General features: G+C 37.6%; 1 protein-coding gene across 2 annotated transcripts in view; it reads right to left on the bottom strand.

Moving 5' to 3' along the window:
- ARL8B (ADP ribosylation factor like GTPase 8B) overlaps nucleotides 1-14,382 on the bottom strand; it is a 49,373-nt gene that overhangs the window by 14,066 nt on the left and 20,925 nt on the right. Inside the window, exon 1 of one of the 2 annotated variants that reach the window (XM_043587988.1) lies at nucleotides 502-507. The exons of the other annotated variant lie outside the window; for it this stretch is intronic. The gene's annotated coding sequence lies outside the window, so the exon portion shown is untranslated. Of the gene's footprint in view, nucleotides 1-501; nucleotides 508-14,382 lie in introns of those variants that run through there. 2 annotated transcript variants of the gene reach the window in all.

Below are 14,382 nucleotides of genomic sequence, written 5' to 3'. Positions count from 1 at the left end.
ACCATTTTAGTATTTAACTAATTTTTTAGGGGTGGTAATAATGTCTTAAGAAAACACGCTTTAGGGGCACCTGGGTGGCTCAGTCAGTTAAGCCTCCGACTTCGGCTCAGGTCACGATCTCGCAGTCTGTGAGTTTGAGCCCTGCATCGGGCTCTGTGCTGACAGCTCACAGCCTGGAACCTGCTCCAAATTCTATGTCTTCTTCTTGGTCTGCCCCTCCCCTGCTCACGTTCTCTCTCTCTCTCTCTCTCTCTGTCTCTCTCTCTCAAAAATAAACATACATTACAAAATTAAAAAAAAATACTTAAAAAAAAAAACACGCTTTATACCCCTAATTCTCGAAGAGATATATTTTGTTCATACAAACACATTTCTCCCATTTAAAAAAAGATATTTTGGGAGCACCTTGATGGCTAAGTCAGTTAAGCATCCAACTCTTGATTTTGGCTCAAGTTGTGAGTTCACAGTTTATGGGATCGAGCCCCAAGTTGAGCTCTGCACTGACAGAACGGAGCCTGCTTAAGATTCTCTCTCTCTCTCTCTCTCTCTCTCTCTCAAAAATAAATAAATATTTAAAAAATAATAAAAATTTTTTACGTATATCCTTAAATTTAAAAAAGAATTATTATACAACTATGAAGAAACATTTATTAACTTCCCCACCTGTACATAAATGTTAACACACAAAGTAGGAAATCAGAAGTAAAACTTCAAAGTTTTCCATTTTTAGCATTTAAATTATTTTGACAATAACTATTACAATTCATGGCTGAATAGCTTTTCCAGGTCTGTCTTGTAACAAGGCTTATAAAATATTTGGCCATTTCTTTTAAAGAGATGATTTTATTTATTTATTTATTTATTTATTTATTTATTTATTTATTTATTTCATTTAGTTATTTTTTGAGAGAGACAGAGAGAGAGAGAGGACATGAGCAGGGAAGTGGGGCAGAGGGAGAAAGAGAATCTTAAGCAGGCTCCACACTCAGCACAGAGCCCAATGTGGGGCTCAATCCCATAACCCTGGAATCATGACCTGAGCCGAAATCAAGAGTTGGATGCTCAACCAACTGAGGCACCCAGGCATCCCAAATTATTTTGTCACTTTATAGGTTTTCCTTTTATGTAATCAATTCTGTTCCCTTTTTGGTTTATGACCTTCTTGTCATAAAACTGAAGTATCTTCTATTAGTATTTGAATGACTTATTCTTTTTTTTTAATTTTATAACTTTTTTTTCTAAATATACATACAAAGAAGTACACAAATCGTAAGTATGAAGACCAATAAATAATCACAATGAACTGGATTAAAGACAATTACCCACATCAAAAAAACATAACATTTCCAGAACCTCAAAGTCTTTATCTTGCCCCGTCTGAATCACTATTTCCTACTCTTCACCCAAAAGTTAATCCTGTTCTGACTCCTAACACTACAGAGTAGTTTTTACTGTTCCAGGACTTCATATTAATAAACTCTTACGACATAATATTTTGTATTTCTTTCAACATTATGCTGCCTGCAGTTTGTTCATTCTCATTGCTGTAGAGTATTCCACTATAGTAATAGACAACAATTTATCCATACATTCTGCTACTGAATGACTTTTTTACATTTAAAATGTTCACCCATCTGGAATTTGATTATACAGTGCAAAACTCCTTTTTTCAATCATCTCACTCCTCATTTAAAAATGCATGCATTCCTGGGGTGCCTCGGTGGCTCAGTAGGTTAAGGGTCCAACTCTTGGGGCGCCTGGGTGACTCAGTCAGTTAAGCATCTGACTTCGGCCCAGGTCATGACCTCGCAGTTCATGAGTTCAAGCCGTGCATCAGGCTCTGTGCTGACAGCTTAGAGGCTGGAACCTGCTTCAGATTCTGTGTCTCCCTCTCTCTCTTCTCCTCCCTCACTCATGCTCTGTCTCTGTCTCAAAAATAAATAAACATTAAAACTTTTTTTTTTTTTTTTAAAGTGTCCAACTCTTGATCTCAGTTCAGGTCTTGATCTCAGGGTTGTGAATTCAAGCCCTGCACTGGGCTCCACGCTGGGCACAAAGCCTACTTAAAAAAAAAAAAAAAAAAAATCCACCCATTCTTAACTAATTTGAAGTGATTTGCCAAATGCCATACAGAGACAGTTCTATTTCTGAGTCCTCAATTCTTTTCCATTAGTCTGTTTGTGCAATGTATCACACTACATAGAAGATCAAGAATTTGGAATGGTTCACTGCTCACATTCCAAATAAACTTTAGAAATTCGTATTTCAGTTAAAATACTGAATGGAATTATATTAACTGTATCTATTCTGAGAAGGATTGCTCTGTATCAATTCACAATATTTAACTATCAAATCTCTCCATCTCCAGGCACATGGTTTGTCCACTCAAACATTCAAATCTTTTAAATCCTCAGGAAAGTATAATTCTCCTACCAGCTCTTTCACGCTTCTTGTTGTATTCTTTACCTTGACTGCAATTACTAAGTACATCAAATGAGTCACAGTTAATATTAATTTTATCTATTTATATATTTTATTTACCCAATATTAATTTCTCAGTTGACCTGACTCTTACTTTTTAGGTAAACAGCCCAGGATTATGAAATCTCTCAAGACAGGAATGGTTAAACAAATAGGACTATTTTCAAGGTCCTAACACTGGCCAATTGTTTGTTGTGACCTTATGCTAGCCACACATGATTCTAAAACAGTCTACAAGCCCCAAACACAATGAATTCCAATTTTATAAATTAATATCCTCTACATAACTCCAAAGTTATACCTCACTCCCCCATCCCGTTCAGTGGAATTTAGGCTGATTTCAGAAAAAAAAGATGTTGAGGCACTTGGGTGGCTCAGTTGGTTAAGCATCTTCTGCTCAGGGCATGATCCCACAGTTTGTGAGTTCAAGCCCCACATCAACTCTGTGCTGACAGCTCAGAGCCTGAAGCCTGCTTCAGATTCTGTGTCTCCCTCTCTCTCTGCTCCTCCCTTGCTCGCACGCTGTCTCTCTCTCTCTCTCTCAAAAATAAACTTTAAAAAATTTTTAACTAAATGATAATTTAAAAAATGAAAGAAAAAATGTTAACCACAATCACTACTTTCATTTATATTAGACATAATTCTCAGAAGTTTCACATATGACTAATATGAGAAAGTCAAGTCATGACATCAAAACTACATACATCAAAACTAGTCTTGATGCAAAAACAAAAATATAAACTGATTTAAAAAGGAACAAAGGCAACACCAAAGGCACTATCCATGATAGCAACAATAAGCTGGACTTCATTAAAATTAAAATCTGTCCTGTGAACAAGAGTTAGAATTAGAGTTAGTAAACAGGCACAGAGCAGGAAAAAATATTTGTAACAGATACTTCCAATAAAGGACTGTTATCTAAAATATACAAAGAACTTTTAAAACCTCAACAATATGAAAAGAAACAATCCAATTAAAAATGAGCCACATGGGGCACGTGGGTGTATGAACATCCCACTCTTGATTTCAGCCATAATCTCAGCCCCACGTCAGGCTCTGTGTTGATACTGCGGAACCTGCTTGGGATTCTCTCTCCTTTCTTCTCTCTGCACCACCCCCCCAATAAATAAATAAACATTAAAAAATATTTAAAAAATGAGCCACTGACCCTAACAGATACATCACCAAAGAAGATACAAAGATGGCATATAAGCATACATAAGCATACATAAGCATACAAAAAGATGCTGCAATCATACGTCATCAGCGAAATGCAAACTAAAACAATGAGATACCACTATACGCTTATCAATGAGTGGCCAAAATCTGTACACTGACAACACCAAATGCTGCTAAGGATGTGGAGCAACAGGAACTCTCATTCATTACTGGTAGGAATGCAAAATGGTACAGCCATGGTGGAAGCAAGAAGGAATGCAAAATGGTACAGCCACGGTGGGTAGTTTCTTACAAAACCAAATATACTCTCAATATACTCTCCAATCCAGCAATCATTCTCCTTCGTATTTATCCAAAGAAGTTTAAAACTGAAGTCCACACAAAAATCTGCACATTAATGCGTACAGCATCTTTACGCATAACTGCTAAAAACTGGAGGCAACCAATGTCCTCCAGTTAAGTATATAAATAGACTGTGGCATATCCAAGAAATGGAGTCTTATTCAAAACTAAAAATAAACAAGCTACCAAGCCACAAAAAGACATGAAGGAATATTAAAAACATATCTAAATGAAAGACTCTATCTGGGAGGACTGCGTACTCTATATGATTCCAACAAAATGACTAAAAATATGACTCCAAAAATATTCTGAAAAAGGCACAACTATGGAAACAGTAAGAAGATCAGTGGTTAACAGGAGTTGGGGGTGGGGAAGAAATGAATAGGCAGAGCACAGAGGATTTTCAGGCAGTAAAAATACTCTGCATGATACCATAATGATGGATACATGTCATTACACATTTGTCCAAACCTACAGAATGTACAACACAAAGAGTGAAAAATAATGTAAAGCTACGGACCTTGGGTGATCATGATGTGCCAGTGTAAATGCATCAATTGTAACAAATGTACCACTCTGGTGTGGGATGTTGATAACAGGTAAAGCTGTAAGTGTAGGGGCAAGAGGTATACAGGAAATCTCTATACCGTCCCCTCCTCAATTATGTTGTAAACCTAAAACTGCTCTTAAAAAATATTACCCAAAAATTTGTTTTAATGGGCAAAGAACTTGAAAAGACATTTCTCCAAAGGAAATACACAAATAGCTAATAAGGACAGAAAAGATGCTCAACATCACTAATTATTAGGGAAATACAAATCAAAACCATGAAGATACCACCCCAAACCTATTAAGATGGCTATTATCAAAAAACAAAACAACAAACTGCAGTGAGCATATGGAGCCATGTCCTGGTGCACTGTTGCAGGAACATAACATGGTACAACTACTATGAAAACCAGTATAATAATTCCTGAAAATTTTTGAAATAGAATTACCACATGATCCAGGAATTCCACTTCTGGTTATATACCAAAAAGCACTGAAAGTAGGGACTCAAAATTGTATCTGTATACCCACGTTCACAGCAGTATTATCCGTAAGAGCCAAAAGATGGAAGAAAGCCAAGTGCCACTGGCAAATGAATGAATAAACAAAATGTGGTCTATTCCTACAATGTAATGTTACTCTGCCTTAAAAACCTTATTCCTGTTAAAACACAGATGACATTGAAGATATTATACTGTGAAATAAGCTAGATACAAAAAGACAAATATTATATGACTCTACTTAGGAACCTAGAATAGTTAAATTCACAAAGACAGAAAGTAGAATGGTGTTTGCCAAAGGCTAGGGAGAAGGAGGAAATAGAGAGTTATTGCTTAGTGGGTATGGAATTTCAGTTTGGAAAGATTAAAAAAAAAAGTTCTATAGATGGATGCTGGTGACGGTTACACAACAAGGTGAATGTACTTAATACCTACTGAGCTAACTTTATACATAAGAAGGGTTACGATGGTAAATTTTCTGTTTTGAGTATTTTACCACAACTTTAAAACTCGTTGCTGTTAAGAAGAGGCAATTACCAGTATCATTTTATAGAACAGGAAATAAATCCCAAGGTCACATAGCAATAGTGGGTGATTCTGTTTTTCTTAAAGATTTCCACTGTAATTATATGTATTGTAATAACCTTTAATTAATGTCTGAAGTGAGATCTATGTGAGATAATGCCTCATTTGTTTGGTATCATTAGGAAAAAGATGTGCTATATAATGAAGCAGCCAGAAATGGTAGCTAAACTTTTTAAATACCAAAACTTTTAAACTAGCTTGCATAGAAAGCTTTCTAAGATGCACACATAGTTGGCTAACTTCTCACATACAATATATGGAACATGATTTAATGTGTTCTTGGTATTTGAAGGTCACTTTCCAAATGTAAAACAAGACAACTAAGTTAGATAACCTGTAAGGGCCCTTCTGGCAATAAAATTTAATGATTATGAACATCAATTACAGCACCCACTCAAAGATAAAATGATGGAGGGGGGTGGTCTGCAGTATACTGGGGTGGTGCCCCTAAACTTTCTTGGATGTTTCTTCAGCTCTTTCCTCACCAATACTTCTCAATGGTGGCAGAAGCTAACAATAACTTTTTTCTAATTCAGTTGCTAACCTGCAACGGCTGCAAATTAGGTCATCAAGTCTTTTGAATTTTTTAATTTTTTTTAAAATGTTTATTTTTGAGGGCAAGAGACAGAGCTCGAGTTGGGAAGGAGCAGAGAGAGAGAAACAGCATCTGAAGTAAGCAAGCTCTAAGCTCTGAGCTGTCAGCACAGAGTCCGATGCGGGGCTCAAACCCACGAACCATGACATCATGACCTGAGCTGAAATTGGACACTTAACCAACTGAGCCACCCAGGCGCCCCAAGTCTTTTGAGTTTTTTCTTTTAATTTATTTTTTAAATTTACATCCAAGTTAGTTAGCATATAGTGCAACAATGATTTCAGGAGTGGATTCCTTAATGCCCCTTACCCATTTAGCCCATCCCCCCTCCCACAACCCCTCCAGTAACCCTCTGTTTGTTCTCCATATTTAGGAGTCTTTTATATGTTGTCCTGTTTTAATATTATTTTTGCTTCCCTTCCCTTAAGTTCATCTGTTTTGTATCTTAAAGTCCTCGTATGAGTGAAGTCTTATGATATCTGTCTTTCTCGGACTAATTTCCCTTAGCATGATACCCTCTAGTTCCATCTATGTAGCTGCAAATGGCAAGATTCGTTGTTTTTGATTGCTGAGTTAATACTCCATTGTATGTACATGTGTATATACACACACACACACACACACCACATCTTCTTTATCCATTCATCCATCAATGGACATTTGGGCTCTTTCCATACTTTGGCTATCGTCGAGAGCGCTGCTATCAACATTGGGGTGCACGTGTCCCTTCCAAACAGCACACCTGTGTCCCTTGGATAAATACCTAGTCGTGCAATTGCTGGGTCATAGGGTAGTTCTATTTTTAACGTTTTGAGGAACCTCCATACTGTTTTTCCAGAGTGGCTGGACCAGTGTGCATTCCCACCAGCAGTGCAAAAGAAATTCTCTGCATCCTCGCCAACATCTGTTGGTGCCTGACTTGTTAATGTTAGCCATTCTGATAGGTGTGAGGTGGTACCTCATTGAGGTTTTGATTTGTATTTCCCTGATGATGAGTGATGTTGAGCACTTTTTCATGTGTGTGTTGGCCATCTGGATGTCTTCTTGAGAGAAGTGTCCCCCATTTCTTCACTGGATTGTTTTTTGGGTGTTGAGTTGAATAAGTTCTTTATAGATTTTGGATACTAACCCTTTATCTGATATGGCACTTGTAAATATCTCCTCCTATTCCAGCGGTTGCCTTTTAGTTTTGCTGACTGTTTCCTTTGCTGTGCAGAAGCTTTTTTATTTTGATGAGGTCCCAATAGTTCATCTTTGCTTTTGTTTCCCTTGCCTCTGGAGACCTGTTGAGGAAGAAGCTGCTGCAGCTGAGCTCAATGAGGATTTTGCCTACTTTCTCCTCAAAGATTTTGATGGCTTCCTGTCTTACATTGAGGTCTTTCATCCAATGTGAGTTTATTTTTGTGTATGGTGTAAAAAAGAGGTCCAGGTTCATTCTTCTGTATGTCGCTGTCCAGTTTTCCCAGCACCACTTGCTGAAGAGACTGTCTTTATTCCATTGAATATTCTTTTCTGCTTTGTCAAAGATTAGTTGGCCATACATTTGTGGGTCCATTTCTGGGTTCTCTATTCTGTTCAATTCATCTCAATGTCTGTTTTTGTGCCAGTACCATACTGTCTTGATGATTACAGCTTTGTAATACACTTGAAGTCCAAAGTCTTTTAAGTTTTTAATCCCAAATGTCTTGAACACAGAAATATGTTTAATAAATGTTTAAATAAGTAATAAATAATAACTGTCATGCATGGATTTTGTGGTATAACTACTTTATACACTTGGAAGCATTTTCTACTTCTTTCCAAGTGTCAAATCTTACTCCTCACTTTTCAAAGCTTGTGCTTAATGACTAAACTACTCAGCAACTGTTTTCTGGATAACTGGGAATACTTATTTCTATGCCACTAAAATGAGACTGGCAATTTAGGAAGCAAATCAATGCTTAAAAAATATACTACTTAGCAGTGTATCATTCTATTTACTTAAATTTAACACTTAAATAACACCAAGAACTGTTCTTAGCACTTAATAAGTAGGATACAAGTAGCACTCACTGATTCTGTGATGATGGATGCAACTGTTGTCATCCATAAGCCAAAGTCTCAAGGCAATATTCCTGGAATTTGGTTGGACAAAATAGATTGAGGCAAAATAAAATAGTAAAAAGAAGACTATCCTCTAAGCCAGGGAATCTTATTACCAGTTATGCTACTTACTAACCACATGCAAGTCATTTTACCTTTGGAATGAAGCTATCTTATCTAGAAGAAGAGGGAACTGCAAGAGTAGGTCCAAATTCAGTTCTACCTCTAATGTTTATGATGTTGCGTTTTATTCACAAGCTTCTTAAAATACAGTTAAGCAACAAGCTTGAGTCCCACGTAGGGTGGAGAGATTACTTAAATAAATAAAACTTTCAAAATAAAATAAAAATAGGGGCACTTGGGTGGCTTAGTCAGTTAAGCACCCGACTTCGGCTCAGGTCATGATCTCGCAGTCTGTGAGTTCGAGCCCTGTGTTGGGCTCTGTCCGGGCTGACAGCTCAGAGCCTGGAGCCTGCTTCAGATTCTGTGTCTCCATCTCTCTCTCTGCCCCTTCCTTGCCCACACTCTGTCTCGATCTCTCTCTCTCTCTGTCAAAAAATAAACATTAAAAAAATTAAAATAAAAATAAAAGCCTATTTCACACATGATCCAATCATCAACAGCATACAAAGACAATGACTGTGTGTTGTACTGACTCACAAACACCTACACTGTTCACCTTTCCTCTACTGTCCTATAAACCCACAAAGCTACTTTGCCTGTGTTTTTACTCATTTATTTACTCACTCATTCAAACAGAAGGAAGGAAAAGAAACTAGGAAACCTAAAAAATACCACACAATGAATATAGACTATTTAAAACAAAGGAGACAGTATGAGGTGACTGGGTATCTAGAAAGGCCTCTCTGAAACAGTGACATTTAAACATCTAAAGATCATTTTAAATCGGCAGCTTCTGCAGATAACCTAACTACTGTGCTACTTGAATATCAGTAAGGAAATCTAAATTCCAGTCCCAGCTATATCACTTTAGATTATACATAGATACATACAACTTTGAACAACCCTTTTACTCAGAATGCAAAGGTTCTACCTCTCTCCTTACTGCCACTTAAGTACCTATAGCTAGTTCACTTCTTCATTACTTCAAGTGTTTACCACTCCCAACCTTTTGCTTTTCTTCTTTCCTGAGTTCCCAAAGCTACTGTAGATAGGAGTTCCCGCTCGCAAAGAGCAGGCCTTTAATAACAAGTGCATTCCTTTCATCTGAGGCAAAAAGACCCACTCCAACCCATAAGATACAATATTTAACTCTTAACTGCTGTCCTCGTCCTTACAAACCACTCAAGCATTGCCTGCCAGCAGAGACACTCTTGACATACTTCTCAGCTGAAGACTACTCCTGAATCTAAGGGTCTAGGAAAGCAAGTCTCTGGGTTTTAGTGTTAAAATTGCCAGTGTACTTTGGTTTTGTTATTAATGTTGTTAAATTATGTTAATTTGGCAAGCAATCAGGTTTGCCTTGTGGGGACTGGAGGTGGCTAGCTTACTTTTCAAGTGAACTGTTGGTAGGGTTTACGTAGTAGGATACATAGAACACCCCAAAGAGGAGAAAAATGGATTTTAAAATAGCTCTTTTTGGGTGGTAACATTAAAACTCAGCGAAAGACAGGGGCGCCTGGGTGGCGCAGTCGGTTAAGTGTCTGACTTCAGCCAGGTCACGATCTCACGGTCCGTGAGTTGGAGCCCCACGTCGGGCTCTGGGCTGATGGCTCAGAGCCTGGAGCCTGTTTCCGATTCTGTGTCTCCCTCTCTCTCTGCCCCTCCCCTGTTCATGCTCTGTCTCTCTCTGTCCCAAAAATAAATAAACGTTGAAAAAAAAAATTAAAAAAACTCAGCGAAAGACATTATGTTTTCTTTGACATTAGGCTACGAAAACTAAATTTAACAGATGAAAATTCTCCAAATAAGAACTTTTTTTTTTTAATTTTTTTTCAACGTTTTTTATTTATTTTTGGGACAGAGAGAGACAGAGCATGAACGGGGGAGGGGCAGAGAGAGAGGGAAACACAGAATCGGAAACAGGCTCCAGGCTCTGAGCCATCAGCCCAGAGCCCGACGCGGGGCTTGAACTCACGGACTGCGAGATCATGACCTGGCTGAAGTCGGACACTTAACCGACTGCGCCACCCAGGCGCCCCATCAAATAAGAACTTTTTAAAAGTATAATGGCATAGGGAACTCTGTTACTACTAATTAAATGCCTGTCATTCCAATTCAACTCATTTTGAACAACTAATTAATCCTTACTGCCTGCTAATACCAGTAGAGCTACTCTGCAGCAATCTCCTTTATAAAGATAACTCTTGAGGATTAAAATGTTCTCAAACCCACAATTTCAATTAGGAGCCTGAAAACTCTCATCTCTGCTAACCTCCATTCTTGAAGAAAATTCATTTCAAAAGGTCTGTAATGACTATTTCCTACATTCACTACACCTTTCATTAAAAGTACTTTAATAAAGGTTTTATAAATCTATATCCAAAGAACTACTGAAGAAAAACTCAACTTGCTTGTCTGTAAAACGATTTGCTAATGAACATCCCTAGTCAAACCCTCAAAGACCATATACCACGGTTTATTTTCACTCAGATACTCAGAAATTATCACGACACAGTAATAATGTGAAAATGGACCCCAAAAGAAATCAGTGCTGGAGACCTTTAGAAAATATAGTTTCTGCTAACTTGTCAAGTCACTAATATGTCTGGATTTATTTCCCACAAACATCAAGGGTCCACCATAAATCTTTAATAACACCTGTGTCTTTATATAAAAAGACTACTAATCTTCACATGGGCTAAAGCAGGTTCTAAAGTCAAAAGCATGAGTAGGGAAAATTAGCATACAGTCACGTTTTCAGGCCTTGATATATTCTACTTGTTGGTCTCTAGACGTTTCAACTTTTTTTTATTTTTACTTTTCTAACTTAAATACTTTTCATAAAGAAAGTGATTTTCTATATTTAAAAGTTTCTTTCCCTCTTTCTGGGAAAAAAATGGGTATTTAAGAAACAGAATGAGAAGAAGACCTCTATTTTCTGCTGCATGTGCCCTTCTGTGTGTCCATGTATAGCTGTTCAAAAAGAAATTACAAAAAGTTTCCTTCAAATCTCAAAATAGGTTTCTATTACTAAATCAAAAGGAGGATTCCTAGAACCACCCAAATGCTATAAATCAGTAAGTTATATATGTAACAGAAGTCCTCTAGTCATAAGGAAAACTGCTTTATGGAAAGGGTGCATCATACATAACAAAGTTTTAACCTGCAAATAAACTGTATAGTGAATTTCATACTTTTTAAAACAAGTAACAAGCCTCGTCTTCATCAAAATCTATTAAAGTAAGCCAGAATCAGGAGAAAAATAAAAATTTTAATGTAATTAATAAAGCCCATCTTAGGAAAGTTAAATAGCTGACAATCATTTCAGTACAGTTTAAAGAATCCCAGTGGGTGTGGAGTTACTAGAAGAGATCCTGTTCATTTTCTCAGGTAATTTACAACACAGTGAAATAGAGGTAGTATTAGTCTGGTGGTTATGATGGAGACGCTGGAGACAGTTATACTGACTGGGTTATAACTCTGGTCTTACCACTTGCCTAGTTATATGTCCTCCCTGCATGTTCCTTAACTTTGCAATGCCTCACTTTCCCCAAATGTAAAGTGGAGGTAATAGTCTCTTTCTCATAGAATTGTCTAAAAATCAAATCAATTTTTAAAAATTAAATTAATTAAAACACATACAGCATTTACAACAATGCCTGCCTCAGAAACAGCTATGGAAAAGGTTTTAACATTTGGTAGCATCGTCATTACACAGAGTCCACTAAATGCAATGTTAAAAAGTAATGCACAGGGTTCCGGTTAAGATTAAGTAAGGGGGCACCTGGGTGGCTCAGTCGGTTGAGTGTCTGACTCTTGATTTTGGCTCAAGTCATGGTCCAAAAGTTGTAGGATCAAGCCCTGCATCCAGCTCCACACTGAGCGTGGAGCTTGCTTGGTATTCTCTCCCCGCCCCCCCTTCTCTGTATCTCTCTCTCCCCCTCCTTTCCTCCGCCCCTCTCCTCCACCTGCACACTTTCTCTCCAAAAAAAAAAAAAAAAAAAAAAAAAGGATTAGATAAGTACACTCCACCCTATCCCTTCCACTGAAGGTAACTAAAATCCCTGGACAGAATGTATGCAGCACCTGAGGGTTGCTCAGGGTGTAAGTGGCAGCAGACAGATTAGAAAAGGAAATCAGAACTTAAAAAGCACAAATAATCTGGTGCTATTTCCTAGTCATTTTCTTTCCTCCCATCTCCTATCCTGTAATCAAAGGTAGCCCAGATGCTAACAAACATATACCAAGCATGAACAGAAAAGGTTCCAAGAGAAGCACCTTCTCTTTTGAGTCTGAGGTAGGGGAGTGTGTGTGTTTCGGGGGCGGGGAGGGGGGGCAGCCAAGAGGAGGAAAGAACAGAGAGTGGGAAAAGTCTCCTGGGTTTTTTCCTCTCTCTCATGCCATAGCCTCCAGACAAAACCAAGTCTGCCAGGCAGGCATTCCTTAGAAAGAAAAGGATCCTCTTTAACCATAAGAACCCTGTTCCAAAAGTGCTTGGTAGTGTGGAGAAAATACAGACAGGAAACCCTGCTGATTATTATTATTATTTCTTTTTGTCTATTCTCTTGGCCCCCAAGATAGATTCAGTTGAGGGAAGGACATAGCAAAGGAGGGATAATGAAGCCCAGCTTTCCAGACAGAGGATCAGGAAAGTGGGGCCACAGCTGTGACCCATAGTATTGGTGAAATTTGCAAAGGAAATTTCTAGAGAAACAGACCCCATAAAGTTATACATGAACTCCTGGGCTCATCCCTAAACTGTAACATGTGGATCTGACCCTAAATAACATATCAAAGGTCTTGAAAACTAAACTAGGAGGTAGAACCACTAGCCAGGTTTCTGAATAACAGCTTGCACAGTATATAGCCAAACAGTACTACTGAGGCCTTGAAAACTGGACTCACTTTAGAACCACAGCCCACAGAAGAAGGCTGGTTGGATCTTGTGGCCTGAACCTAACTGGGTCAAATGCACACTAAAACAAAACCACAAATCATTCTCTATAGGATGTAAACAAAACCAGAGACTCATAATATTCAAAGTGTCCAGAATAACTGAACATCTGAAGAATCAAGAAAACTCAACTAACAAGGGAAAAAGTCACTGAACAGATGCCAGTATCAAGATGACCCCAATGTTGTAAATATCAGAGACTAGCTATCATAACCATGTTCCAAGAAGGATTAAATGAATGTAACATAAAATTTCAGCAGGCAAATAAGTTGTAAAATAGAACCAAATGAAAATCTTAGATTGAAAAATACAATAACCAAAAAAAAAAAAAAAAACCAAAACTAACTGGATGGCCTCAACAGAAGAATAGAGATGACAGAAGAAAAATTCTATGACCTTGAAGATAAAGCAACAGAAATTATCCAACCAGAAAAAAAAAAAAAAAGAGAGAAAAAAGATAGGAAAAAGAAAGAGCCAAGCCTCAAGGATCTGTAGCGCAAGGTCTAACATTCATGTCACTGAAATCCCAGAATAACAGAAAGAGAATGAAACCACAAAAGACCCCAAATAGTCACAGCAATCTTGCAAAAGAAGAAAGCCTCACACTTCTGGATTTCAAATTCTATTACAAAACTATAGTAGTCGATCAGTATGGTATTGGCATAAAAAAAAAAAAAAAAAGACTCATTGATCAATGAAACAGAGTAGTGAGCCCAGAAATAAACCCATGAATATGTGGCCAATTAATCTGTGACAAAGGAGCCTAGAATTTACAATGGGGAAAGGACAGTGTCTTCAATTAATGGTGTTGGGAAAACTGCCACTATCTTACACCATACACAAAACTTAACTCAAAATAAAGGCTTGAACATAAGACCCAAAACCATAAAGTTCCTAGAAGAAAACAGGTGCTAAGCTCCTTGACAAAGGTCTTCAGAATGATTTTTTGAATCCTGACACCAAAGCAAAAATAAATAATTCAAAGTATATCA

Source organism: Prionailurus bengalensis, chromosome A2 (genome assembly GCF_016509475.1).
Source record: "Prionailurus bengalensis isolate Pbe53 chromosome A2, Fcat_Pben_1.1_paternal_pri, whole genome shotgun sequence".
In the NCBI taxonomy this organism is placed as follows: Eukaryota; Metazoa; Chordata; class Mammalia; order Carnivora; family Felidae; genus Prionailurus; species Prionailurus bengalensis.
Note: the sequence above shows the minus strand (reverse complement) of the source record. Positions and strands in the feature narration are given on the sequence as shown.